This window comes from Pinus tabuliformis, chromosome 1_2 (genome assembly GCF_031772625.1).
Source record: "Pinus tabuliformis cultivar Carrire ecotype Pingquan chromosome 1_2, CPIR1, whole genome shotgun sequence".
Classification (NCBI taxonomy): domain Eukaryota; kingdom Viridiplantae; phylum Streptophyta; class Pinopsida; order Pinales; family Pinaceae; genus Pinus; species Pinus tabuliformis.
In genome coordinates, this window is record NC_142298.1 from 562,414,260 (window position 1) to 562,428,419 (window position 14,160).

Genomic DNA, 14,160 nt, shown 5'->3' on the forward strand with positions numbered 1-14,160 from the left:
AAATGACTCTTTTGACTTCTTGACGTAGGAGAAATCCTAGAAGCACTCAATGGGTGCTTGACCTCCAAAATAAAAGACCTTGAGCATGAAACCCATGGTCAAAAAATAATAATAATAATGTTTTTTTCATTTTACAATATACAAGAATCAAAAGTACATTTTTATATTTATGAAGACCAAACCTAGTTTCACATTTTTCAACACGAATCTCGTTTACTTTTCCACGTTTACTTTTCCAGAGGACACAATGAGCTTCGACTCTCGTTTACTTTTTCGGAGGACACACCGAGCTCATAGGTTCAATTGGTGCCAACTATTGGCTATTGGGTATGCTCTACAATGGCCATGGCAAGCTCAACAATGTTGTAAGGAACATCATTTCTCCAAAATAAGTGAGCAAGCATTCAATCCAATCAAGAATGACAAATGGTTTCTTAGTACAAGTTAGGGTGACAAGTGGGTCTTTAGCATGGAAAAGATGGCTTAACCCATGCAAGAAAATGACAACCTTTAACCTCAGAAACCCTATTTGTGTGCACGTCGAACCACAAGCGGTCTTAGCAAGCCTTGAGACAGAAGCCAAATCAACGCCCTATGAAAGCATAAGTACAAGTGGTAGGAGGAGGCATAGTGATCAGAATATCAGGGAAGAAGCTAGGGTTCTTGGCACTAGTGTGAGTCATGGTTTCTCTACGAAATATGTACCCTTTTGTTCAGGGTCCAAGACGGATGAAGAGTATTCGCTTGAAGAAATTGTATACAAGAGTCAATCTGGCACTTTGCTGGACATCCAATACGAAATGAATGCTTAAAAAGGTATGATGGAAAATACTAGATAAAGCTCTTTGATTCTAGAGTAGGAAAGACCACCTGACCTTATGGGTTAGGTGTTTGGAGTAAAAAAGAATGGGTTCTTCCTAAAATAGATAATGATCGCGTTGTTAGTGCCTTTGAGAGGAATTATAATATGTTCTGGGCCGAGAGGTATGGGGAAGAGATATTGGGCATGAATTATTTATGGGTGAAGCATTGTGTGATCAGTCACACAAGGAGTTTTAAGGATCTGGGGATGACTGCGCTTGTTAGTCAGATCAATAGGATTAGGAAGATGAATAAGCCCATTGTTGGTGTGGGTTATGGTTCGATTGGTGATGCATCGGCTGTGCTGTCAACATACAATGCTACTATAGGGATACCTTCTATTATCTTTCTGCTTGCAAATCACATCGCAATTGCACAGTTAGTGCAGCTGATTGGCAATGGTGTGTTGGTGCTCATTCTCGATACTAATTATCGATGGGTGTATGAGGCTGATCTGGGAGGTGACTACAAAGTTGATGAACTATTTAGTGAATTCACTCAATAGTCTATCGTTTGAGGGGCAGAAGACTACAACGATTGAGATCTTGCAGCAGTTTGATTGGGAGGTTCCAGATTAGGTCATTGTGCCCAACCTGAACTTGGGGAATATCTATGCATTTTATAAGGGGTTCCAGATCTGTAAGGAGCTAGGCGTGGTGAATGATATTCCTTGCCTTATCTGTGCGGGGGCTGCCAATGCCAATCCTCTGTATTTGTATGATAAGTGTAGGTGGAATGAATTTAAGCATGTGACTGCCAATTCCACCTTTGCATCGACGATATAGATTGGTGATCCTGTGTCAATCGATCGAGTTATTTATGCATTGAATAATTTAGATGGAATAGTCGAGGAGGCTACCGAGGAGAAGTTGATGGATGTTGCAGCTTTGGCATATCTGAAAGGTATGTTTGTATGCCCTCATACTGGAGTGGCTCTTGCAGCATTGACAAAGCTCAGAAGTAAGGGTATTATTGGGCTTAATGACATGACCATTGTTTTCAGTACTGCTCATGGGATGAATTTTACACAATCCAAGGTTGACTATCACTCAAAAGAGATTCATGACATGAAATGCGAATATGCAAACCCTCCTTTTCCAGGTTCTATTGGTGCCCGATTATATTCGCTATTTATAGGTTTGCAGAGTTTTCTTCGCCATTGGAACTTGGATAGGTTCTTTTCCATTTCAGAGAGTGCAAAGTTTTCTTCGCCATTAGAGCTTGAATAAGTTCTTCTCCATTTGAGTGAGTCTAGCAACAACCTGTGTTGAAGAAGGCCAATATTAATACAAGCACAAGGAGTCCTGCACAGATTTCAATTGGATTCAAAGTAAACAACAAAATGAAGGAAATGGGTAGGTTGAGGGTTGCGTTCTTGAGAGAAAAATATGAGGAATTTTTCAACTGCCCAAAACCGCGAAGGCTTGGCTTAGTTAACCACCCATCCTTCAAACTTCCAAAACCCTTGAGATGGAAACACAGTGATACTCCAGAGCACAATGAATTGGACGCGGGATTTGAGATTTTAGAAATAATTCTCAGCAAGAGTGTGTGTAGTGATTCATCAAACCTGGGATGTTTAGCGCCATAATTTTGTGGTTCATGGGTAGGCAGAGGGCTACATTCTTGAGAGGAAAATCTGAGGAGGAAGTTGTCATCTTCTTGAAGCCACAAAGGCTTGGCTTGGTTAACCACCCATCCTCTGAACTTCCAAAACCCTTGAGATGGAAACACAGTCATACTCCAGAGCACAATGAACTGAGCACAGGATTTGAGATTTTGGACATAATTCTCAGCAAGAGTGGGTGTAGTGATTCATCAAACCTGGGATGTTCACCGCCATATTTTTGTGGTTCTCCTCCAAGTTGGGTCGACAATCCTCTTGTTCATGATGTGTAGTTCAGAGTGCCAACCTCACCCTCTACTATTTCAAAGCCAAAGTCATGTGTTAGGCAATCATTAGGATCTAGTCCTGCTATTCGAATTGAGGGTTTTGATTGCTTGGATAGGGATACAAGATGCAGTATTCCAACAATGGCCTAATCATCCATTACCACAACCTACTTGTATTTCAACTGATTATCGACACGAGGCATACCAAAATGTCCTTCAACATGATGGCCTTCAGGCCTTTTGGACATGTCCATTTTTCCAGAACTAGTGATGCCCTCATCGTTTTTGACGAGATTCACCTTGGCATTCTTTGATGCATGTCTGGGATAGCTATCTATTCTCTGATTATCTAAAACAATAATTGTTGTAGGAATTTCCAATGCCTTCATCCTTTTTGAGGAGATTCACCTTGGAATTCTTTGATGCATGTCTGGGATAGCTATATATTCTTTGACCCTCTACAACAACAATTGTTGTAGGAATTTCCAATTCATCTAAAAAAGTTTTGTCCTTTAGACTTGAGTAAAATTTATTGGTTGTTAATGGGTAAGAATCATGGGTTGTTAAGGAATAAATATTCATTTGCTAGATTCCTTCAAAGTATTCACAATGTTTCCTTCCATCTGTAAATGATGAACTCACCCCCAAAAAAATTCAAGTATCACTCCAAATCAATACCTTTATTGGGGAAAAAAATAATTTGAAATATTTATATCAAGAAATATGCAATTAATAGGAACAAACCATAATAGTTGAATACTATATAAATCTCAACACCTTCTGTGGGATTTGGAGAATCTCGATCCTTAAGTTACCAAAAGGATTTTTCTGCTCTGAAATTTGAGGAGTGAGTGATGATTTCTACTAATCTGAACATGCTGAGTAACCTAGTTGGGCACTTGCACGACCACATTCAGATGCTGAAGCGCTCTGTGAATGGATCCATCTATGTGGTGGTAGCTCTTTCTGTTGTGTTCATGGTTCTATATATTCCCCTCATAGCAATAATTATTTCTTAGCATCATCTTGAAAACCATTGTCCATGTTATTTTTAAAATCTAATGTGCTTGCATTTGCACCTGCTAGCCCAACTGATATATCAACCTCAATTTGGTTTGATTCAGTTGAATGTTCATTTCTAGAATTGATTTACCATTAGGAATGCATACGTGAGACTCTTTTTTCATATCAATCTTTTTAGATTTCAAACCAACACTATCAGAAACCCCCAAATCAGTATTCAAATAGCAACCAATAGATCCCTCAGTTTCACTTTCCCTTCGTTTTAGAGGATACTTATCCACATTATTTTTATCCAGTCACGGGGTCAGCATAGTAGTTTCAATTTTTCTTCTCCACACTTCTTGGATATCATTATCCTCTAGAGACAAGCCCTCCTCTGCTTTCTTCTTCCCTTTTTTCTTATCAATAGAATGAGCCTCCTTCCATTGGCTTGTCTTTTGAAACACATACTTACTAATGTCATTTGTTTCTTCTCCTTCCTCCAAAAATGTAATATGCTCACTGATTTCAAGCTTTTCAACACCATTCATCAAAGATCCTCCACTTGCAGAAGACTGATTTCCATCAACTATATCTCGCCTTTTGAACAAGAATATATCTTCCTTATAACTGGTTTCACCTTCCCCAACTGACTTCCTTCCTTGATCCATGGTTTTAGAATGCCCATCCTCATCCTTTGCAGGTGCCTGTAGCGGTGCCTCCCTATATGTACCTACTAAAATATTTACAATTTATATGCCTTAGGGCCATGATGTTGTTGTAATAAGGAATTACTGAAAGCCCGGGGGGGGTGAATCAATAATAGTGAAGTTCTTTCAATTTTAAGTATAAGTCTTTAACTCTTTTCACTATGGTCAGTTACTTGTGAGAGATTTCATACACAATACAGATAATCAACAAGATAAAGCATTCACATGTACATACAATCCATCACATGAGCAACATACACATATTGACACAGGTATTTTTACATGGAAACCCAAAGGGAAAAAACCACCAATCTGTTTGTTATTATGATGTAAATTAAGCACCTACTTAATTACATCAATTTGTTTGTGAGAACCCACTCACAAGAGGCACTGACCCCCTTAAGATAGCAAGCACCTACTTTCCAAGAGGCACCAACCTCTTATGAATGCAGACCACCACCTGCTCTAGCCATTGTTCTACCTTTCATACAATTTTCAAACTGAAAATAGGGGAAAATACATATACATAGAGAAATACCAATCTGGTTCACTGTAGTGTCATACTTCAGCTCTAGATCCTCTACTGTCGCACAGGCTCTCTCGGCCTCACACATGAACACCCTATCCTTTGCTCACAACAACATATACTATGCTCTCGACCTTCTATTGCACTGACTCTCTGCAACACTCTTCTTCAGTTCAATACAAGGGCCAGTTACTCAACTTTCGCACACTCTGCTCTACTCTCTTCAACACATACACAACAATACTGTATTCTTCAGTAGCTCAATGGAAATCCTAAGTTTTGTTCCTGTGCTACACTGAGCTCAATGTTGTCTCTGTCACCATCCACACTGCCTGAGATTGTACTCTTGGCATGGAACTCCATTATTCTGTTGCATCTTTTTTACAAATTTTGTTACTGCATTAAAACATAAGGATGGGCTTTGTTCACTTCACCATGTCACTGTGTGATTCTCCATATTGAGAATTAAATCTCTGTCCACCTAGACACTCCACTAACACTCCCCATGCTTATTCATGGATCATAGAGCTTGATTGTACTTCCACATGGTTTCTCCGTTATTCATTTATTTCTATAAGATGTGCATGAGAGATCAAAGATGTATTTCTTTCAACATCGAGACATGCCCAACATTTCTTCTCTAATAATCGTGGTCCTCATCGTCTTGACCCAACGATCTTTACAGTCCCCATTAACTTCATCAACCAACTCCTTTTTATGCATTTACTCACCTGCTGACCCATCTAACCTTCAATACTCCTTTATATTGAACTATCAGAGCCCTTGCATATTGCATATTTTATTGAAAAGACCTTACGAAATTGTAAAGTCCCGATTGGCTTTTAGCTCCCTCTGCTTAGCTCATTATTGCATTTCCTCCATATGACTGGGTGTCATGGCCATCGACATAATATTCAAGTGCTAAGGCCTTCAGGCTCCTGCCGGGGGCCAATCTCCCTGTGTTATAACTCTTGCCCTTAGTTCTTTGGAACTCCCTCAACCATGTGCCACTTAATATCAGAAGCTCCCTCCATCGTAACTTTTTTAAATTGCAATTAGAATAGAGCTGTGATCTCTTCTTCTTTCAAAATACTCCCTAGAACTTGGGTGCTCGGTCTTCACTTTACACCCTTGGTTCTATTAGTTTCCTCGTCTAAGCACCAACACATCTCTCCAAATTACAATTACAGAGGAGTTCCGAAATTTCAACCACCGAAATTCTTCCCACGTGGTGTCTTTACAACACTAGGTGCTAAGACTTGCTTTATGCCCTTGGTCCTTTGGGTCCCCTCGACCATGTGCCAATCAACATCAAAGCTCCTTTATCAGATCAAAACTTTTCCATAATACAATTAGACAAGAATTATGAAAATTCTAACCTTCGAAATTCCGACCTCCAAGATGATGTCATGCTGATGTCATCAACTCCATGTGGCGCCTCCTTAGTAATGACATGTGTCACACATATTTGCCCCATTAGAGCACCCAAAATGTTGAATCTGACTGTCAAGTTTCCTCCGTACTGCCACGTCATGTTGACATCATCTTCCTCGTCATCTTCTCAGGGACAATCACCTATTTCCAAGTGTCTTATGGGAGGAGAGAGAAAGGGGACCCTCGGTCCTTAGCTTTTTACAAAAATTCCTTTTTATTTCCTCTTCCTTGCAAACCTCGATGCTTTCAAAGAATTGTAATTTATAAGGACATACGAGGTTCTGAGGTTACGATATAACTACCCTCCGATATCTACCTACTTTTAGGTTTGAACTCTAATATTTCGGCCTTCTGAAATTTTGCTTGATGCTCTGGTTTAATGCCATCTCGGGTCCCTTTTAAGTAAACCACCGAGGTCCCGATGTTCCGATATGAACTGATGAGTCATTTGAATATTGGCTCGCAATCATTTGAGCCTTATGATATGACGACCTTTGATATTTCGTCTACCTCCGATATTCGATCCTTCCAAAATTTCGACCTTCGATATTTCGGTTGCCTATGATATTTCGGCCTGCTTAGGACTTCAAGATCCTGACTTCAGAAATCCATAACTTTTGATCTGTTAGTCCATTTTCAGACTTCCACACACCGTTGGACAACTCTTTCAGAGAAATTTCCAGTCGAGAGGGTCTGATGTAGGTTTTGAGCCCATTTTCTACCTAAGAAATGGCTACAAACTTTCTGTTGTTCTTTGCACATTGGCCCTTCTCTTGTGCATGGAATCCTGGACTCCCCCTAAGCATCTGCTGCCACAAACCTCCATGCTGATTTGGTTGACATCAATGCCAACACACTTGCAGCCACTAGCCATCCATACATTGCTAACTATCCAACAATATCCCCCTTTGGAATTGATAGCAACAACATAAGCTTCCCCTGAAACCAAGCATGGTATTCCTCATTGTTGTTATTCTTTGATGCACCAATATTCTTCTCCCCCTTTGGAATCAATGACAAAGGATGCCCTTGAATTCTCCCCCTAAACCACTGCAACCTACTCTTAAATTGATCCCACATGCTGAGTAGCTACCAACACATGCTATAGTGGAGTCATTTGGGAGGAGGAGTCACAACTCCTATTCGCTGCCTGAGATATTCAAAGGGTTCTCTTGCTAGTGGCTTAGTAAATATATTTGCAAGTTGGTATTTAGTGGCCATATATTCAAGTCGAACAACATTGGATGCAACCTGCTCTCTTAATAAATGGAACTTGATAGGGATGTGCTTGGTCTTTGAGTGCATGACAAGATTCTTAGAGATACTGATGGCACTAGTATTATCACACATGATTGGAATAGGATCAGTCAACTCTACCTTAATGTCCTTCAAGGTCTGCTTCATCCATAGAATTTGCAAGCAACAAGTGGCAGTTGCAATATACTCTGCTTCAACAGTTGATAAAGAAATGGAGGCTTGTTTCTTATTGAACCAAGACACTAAGAAGTTTCCCAAAAAGAATGCTACACCTGAGGTGCTCTTCCTATCATCAATATTGCCTGCCTAATCAACATTATTACAGGCCTTCAAATTAAACTCTTCGCTTTGAGCATACCACAACCCATAATCAGTTGTTCCTTAAAGATATTTGAAGATACTTTTTACAACAGTGACATGCCTTTCATGAGGAAAAGCTTGAAATTTTGCCACAAGACCCACTGCTTGCATGATGTCTGGTCTCAAAGTTGTGAGATACAACAAGCTTCCTATCATTGATCTGTACTCAGTCTGATTTACCAACAATGTCTCATCTTCTTTGCTAAATTTGTAGCCTGTAACCATAGGAGTGCGAACTCACTTACAATCTTCTAGCCGAAACTTCTTCAGATTTTCTCGTAGGTACTTGGATTGGTAGATAAATACCCCATTTTTCGATTGATAAATTTGTAGTCCTAAGAAGAAGGAAATTTCTCTGATCATTGACATCTCGAACTCTGTCTGCATACAATTTGCGAATTGTTGTCCCAATTGTTCCATATCACTGCCAAAGATTATGTCATCCACATACACAACTACAATTAGTAGATGATCATCTTCAGACTTTATGTATAGGTTGTTGTCTACAATACCTTTCTTAAAGCCTTGTTATTGAAGGTATCAATCCAATCTTGCATACTAAGCTCTCGGGGCCTGTTTGAATCCATATAAGGCCCTTTTTCAGTTTGCAAACAAACTCTTTATCTTCGATGAGTGTGAATCCTTCTAGCTACTCAATATAAACCTCTTCTTCCAGATCTCCATTGATAAATGTAGACTTCACATCCATCTGATATACCTTGATATTTTTATGACTGAAAAAGGAAAGAAACATTCTGATAGCTTCCAGTCTCGCTACTAGTGCAAAGGTTTCCTCGAAATATATTCCTTATATCTAGGCATACCCTTTGCAAACTAATCGAGCCTTGTTCCTAATTACTCGACCCTGCTCATTTAGCTTATTTTTGAAGACCCATTTTGTACCTATGACATTTTTCTCTTTGGGTCTTGGAACAAGCTCCCAAGTGTTATTCTTTTCAATTTGGTCAAGTTCTTCATTCATAGTTTTCACCCAAAACTTGTCCTCACTTGCCTAGCTGAGATTTTTAGGTTCAATCTGAGATAGCAGAGAAAGATTTGCACAACTTGAACTTCCAAAAAATTTCCTTCTGGTCTGAACACCAAGTCTTTGGTCTCCAAGAATTTGACTATCAAGGTGTTCTTTTTGTACATACCTGGAAGGTGTTTTGGGCCTTGGAGTTGTGCTCGTTTCCACATCTTCGTTATCTAAATTTGTTTCATCTTGATCTGAGGGCCTGATGTTTGAACTCTCTTCTCCATCTAAGTTCATGTTTCCTTTGGAGGACTTAGGTTGTGAAGCTATTTCATCTACTACTACATCAATGCAATCCTCAACCCTCTTTGTTCATTTGTTGTAGCACTTGTATCCTTTACTTCGAGCAAAGTACCCGAGTAATATACCCTCATCAGCGTGTGAATCAAACTTTCTGAGATTTTTATCATTCCTTTTGATAAAACATTTGCTCCCAAACACTTTGTAGTGTTTAACTGATGCATGTATCCCCTTCCACAACTCATAGGGAGTTTTATCACTATTAGGCTTGAGTTGTGTTTTGTTTGATAGGTACATTGCTGCTTGTGTTGCTTCTCCCTAGAAGATGTGAGGTACATTTGCTTCATCCATCATAGATCTGGCCATTTCCTAGATTGTTCTGTTCTTTATCTAAACTACTCCATTTTGTTGTGGAGTTATAGCCACATAATATTGCCTCGTTATGCCATGCTCTTCACATAATTATTAAAATTCTCTTGAAGTGTATTCTCCTCCTCTGATTGATCTTAAGCAGTTGATCTTGAGATCTTTCTCATTTTCTACTTGAGCTTTAATTGTTTGAAGTGTTTAAATGCTTCTGATTTTTCCTTTAAGACCACAATCCAAGTGGCCCTGGAAAAATCATCAATAAGCATCATAAAATACCTTTCTCCTCTTGGACTTTTTTCTCTAGTTGGGCCACAGATATATGTGTCAATTAGCTCTAGTGGTCTAAATGAAGATAACTCTTTTGTCTTGAAATGAGTCCTAGTTTGCTTACCAAATTGACACGACTTGCAAATTGAATTATCAGGTCATGGCAATCTTGGCAAACCTATTACAACTCCCAGCTTGTTGACTCTTATAACACTGTCAAAATTCATATGACCAAGTCTCTTGTGCCATAACCAGGCTTCATTCGACTTGCTCAAATAACAACTTACTCTTGAGTCATCAAACACATATACATTATTGTGAGTTCTGACTGCTTTTCCCACCAACTTTCCATTTTCTTCATTTCAGATCTCATAGTCCTTGGATTGAAAAGTCACATTAAATCCATTATTATACATTTGACTTAAACTAAGCAAATTATTCTTGAGAAATTCTATATACAACACATTTTTTGCCTTTAGTCTTTTCATCAAGACTGACTATGCCCTTACCCTTAATTCTTGTTGGGGCATTGTTGCCGAAAGTGACATTGTTCCCTTTGTCCTTTTCTTTTAGCAACAAAAATTTGCTCTTATCTCCAGTCATATGCTTGGAGAAACCACTATCCACATACCATCTTTTTTCTTGATTATGTGTTGATAGAGCAAGTCCACATTCCATTCTCTTTCTAGATTTTCATTTCCAATTCTCCTTATCTTTTTGAGAAGCTGGTTGCCAAGTGTTCTGAGGCTTAGGTGGATACTCAAACCTGCTTCTGCACTCACTTTCCTTGTGCCCAAAATTGTTACATTTGAAACATTCAACATCATTCATTAGGGGAGAGAAGGCATTTCGATTTCTGAGAGTAGAGTTTTGAGATATAAAATTCTGATACTTATTGTATCTGAAATTTTCATCTCTTTCAACTTTGATCTTTCTACAATCAACAACCTTATGTCCAAAGATGTGAAAATTATAACAATGACCATAAAATAACTGAGAGTACCTGAAGTTGGAAGATTCATGAGTTTGTGCATGAAGGTGCCATTGTTTTCTGGCTGATTGATTCGTTCTTTTTTGGTGTGGTTCCTTGGATGTAGACAGAGTTATTATTACAGTAATGGATTCCTCTTTGGCTTGAACCATTTTTGTCTTCATTGATTCTTTATTGATACATCCTAGCATAGCTCTGAGGTTCCTTAAATCCTGTGGACTTGAAGTTCATCTTTCCCATAAAAGATTCCTATGGTCTGGAGTATCCCATGCTTGTTTTGTTTCCTGAAAACCTCTAACTGCTTAGAATCTGATCTAGCTTTCTTGTTCCTTCTGCGAATTTTTCATTTATGCCTTTCTCAGCCTTCATTTTCTCAACATCTGTTCTCAGAGAGATGACTTTTGCCTCGAGACTATGACAGTTCTCTTCCCATTCATGGATCAAATCTTGAAGAACTTCTTCCTTTCATTTAGCTTCTTCTAGTTTGAATTTCAAGGACATAATTTCATCTTTGCATGTTTTTTAGATCGTTTCCTTCTTTACCTTGAACTACTCATGTTTTAATTGCTTGTTCTCTTCTTCAACACATTGTAGTTGTTCTTTTAGCTTCTTTTTCTTTCTCCTTGCCTTCTTTAACTCATCAAGAACACTAATAAGTTCCCCTTCAAAGTCCACTACTCCTTCTTCTTCTTCCTCTTCAGAGTCAGTAATATTTTGTTTCTTGGAGTCCACTCCAAATGCCATAAGTAAATACTTACCTGAATCATCTTCTGAAGAGTTTTTGATGTCTGACTCTGGCGCTGAACTCTCCTCTTTGGAGTAGAACCCCTTTTTCTTATAGAATTTCTTCTTCTGATGTTTCTAATATTTGCTTCTAAATTTGTGATCATCTTACTTTTCAGTGCTTTCTTTGTAAGGGCACTTGGACAAAAAATGTCCAATTCTCCCACAGTAAAAACATTTAAAGGGAAACTTCCTTTTATATTTTCCTAAGCCACACTCCAATTTCCTCAAAAATTGAGCCAACTCCTGATCAGATTAACAACTGGAGAAATCTTGATGATCTTTGTGCTCCTTGGCCTTCTTGGAGACTTTGAACGCTGCCTCCTTGGGTTCAAACTTCTCTCTTCCTACTCTCATCTCATAGGTTGTGAGAGTACCAAGCAATTGGTCCATCTTGAGATTCTTTAAATTAACCATTTCTTCAATAACAAAGACTTTGGTATTAAATCTCATGGGTAGGGATCTTAATACCTTTTGAACAACCATATCTTCTTTGACTTCTTCACCAAATCCTCTAATCATATTGGTTACTTCATCAACTCTGAGGAAGTATTATACTATGCTTTCTTCTTCACTATTTTTTAAGCTTTCAAACCTCATTATGAAGGTTTGAAGTTTGAACTTCTTGACTTTGTCATCTCCTTCATGACTTTGTTTGAGCTTCACCGACACTTCCTTAGCAGACTTACAGTGCATAACCTTTACGAGTTCAGATTGACTAAGGCCAAACAAAATGGCATTCTTGGCTTTAACATTATTTCCATAAAAAATTTTACCATCTGCATCAGAGGGAGGGACGTCATGGACATCATAATATACTAGTATAAAGCTCCAAACATTTTCTCATAGAGACATAACATAGGCTTCCAGCCTAACTTTCTAAAAGGCATAGTTTGTCCCATCAAAGACTAGTATCTTGTTTGAGTAAGCATCTTGACTCTCTTGCCTAGACATAATTCCTCATGGATCTACCTTCCAGTGGTTATAACGTTCCTGAAGGAAGGCTTAGCTTTGATACTGATTATTGAAATAAGGAATTACTATGGGGGGGGGGGGGGGTGAATAAGTGATAGTGAATTTCTTTCAATTTTAAGTATAAGTTTTTAACTCTTTTCACTATGGCCAGTTACTTGTGAGAGCTTTCATACATAATACAAATAATCAACAAGAAAAAACATTCACATGTACAAATAATCCATCACATGAGCAACGTACACATATTGACACATACATTTTTACGTGGAAACCCAAAGGGATAAAACCACCAATCTGTTTGTTATTATGATGTAAATTAAGCACTTACTTAATTGCATCAATTTGTTTGTGAGAATCCACTCATATGAGGCACCGACCCCCTTAGGATAGCAAGCACCTACTTGCCAAGAGACACCAAACACTTATGAATGCAGGCTACCACCTGCTCTAGCCAATGTTCTACCTTTCATACAAATTTTAAACTGAAAACAGGGGCAAATACATATGTATAGAGAAATACCAATCTGGTTCACTGTAGTGTCATACTTCAGCTTTAGGTCCTCTACTGTTCCACAGGCTCTCTCGGCTTCACACAACAACACCCTATCCTCTGCTCACAACAACATACACTCTGCTCTCGGCCTTTTATTGCGCTGACTCTCTACAACAATCTGCTTCAATTTAACACAAGGGCCAATTGCTCAACTTTCATACACTCTACTATACTCTCTTCAACACATGCACAACAATACTATATTCCCCAGTAGCTCAATGCCAATCCTGAGTTTTTTTCCTGTGCTGCACTGAGATCAATGTTGTCTCTGTCGCCATCCACACTGCCCGAGACTCTACTCCTGGCATGACACTCCATTCTTCTGTTGCATCTATTTTTACAAATTTTCCGCTGCATTAAAACATAAGAATGGGTTTCGTTCACTTCACCATTTCACTGTGTGATTCTCCATGTTGAGAATTTAATCTCTGTCCACCTGCACTCCATTGAAACTCCCCATGCTTATTCATGGCTCACAGAGCTTAAATGTACTTCCACATGGCTTCTTTGTTCTTCATTTACTTCTATAAGACGTGCACATGAGATCAGAGATGACTTTCTTTCAACATCGAGACACGCCCAACAATTCTTCTCTGATAATCGTGGTCCTTGTCGCCTTGACCCAACGATCTTTGTAGTCCCCATTAACTTCATCAACCAACTCATTTGTATGCATTTACTCACTCGCCGACCCATCCGACCTTCAATACGAAATCAAAAAGTCTCGATTGGCTTTTAGCTCCCTCTGCTTAGCATGTTATCGCATTTCCTCCATAGGACCAAGTGTTGTGACCATCATAATAACATTCAGGTGTTAAGGCCTTCAGGCTCCTGCTAGGGGCCTATCTCCCTGTGTTATAGCTCTCGCCCTTGGTTCTTTGGAACTCCCTCGACCAAGTGCCACTT

The 14,160-nt window shown here is 39.0% G+C and overlaps 1 pseudogene; it reads left to right on the forward strand.

Annotated features, from left to right (window-relative positions):
- Positions 1-500: 500 nt before the first annotated feature.
- LOC149206841 (threonine synthase, chloroplastic-like) lies at positions 501-2,090 on the forward strand (annotated as a pseudogene).
- The last annotated feature ends 12,070 nt before the right edge of the window (positions 2,091-14,160 follow it).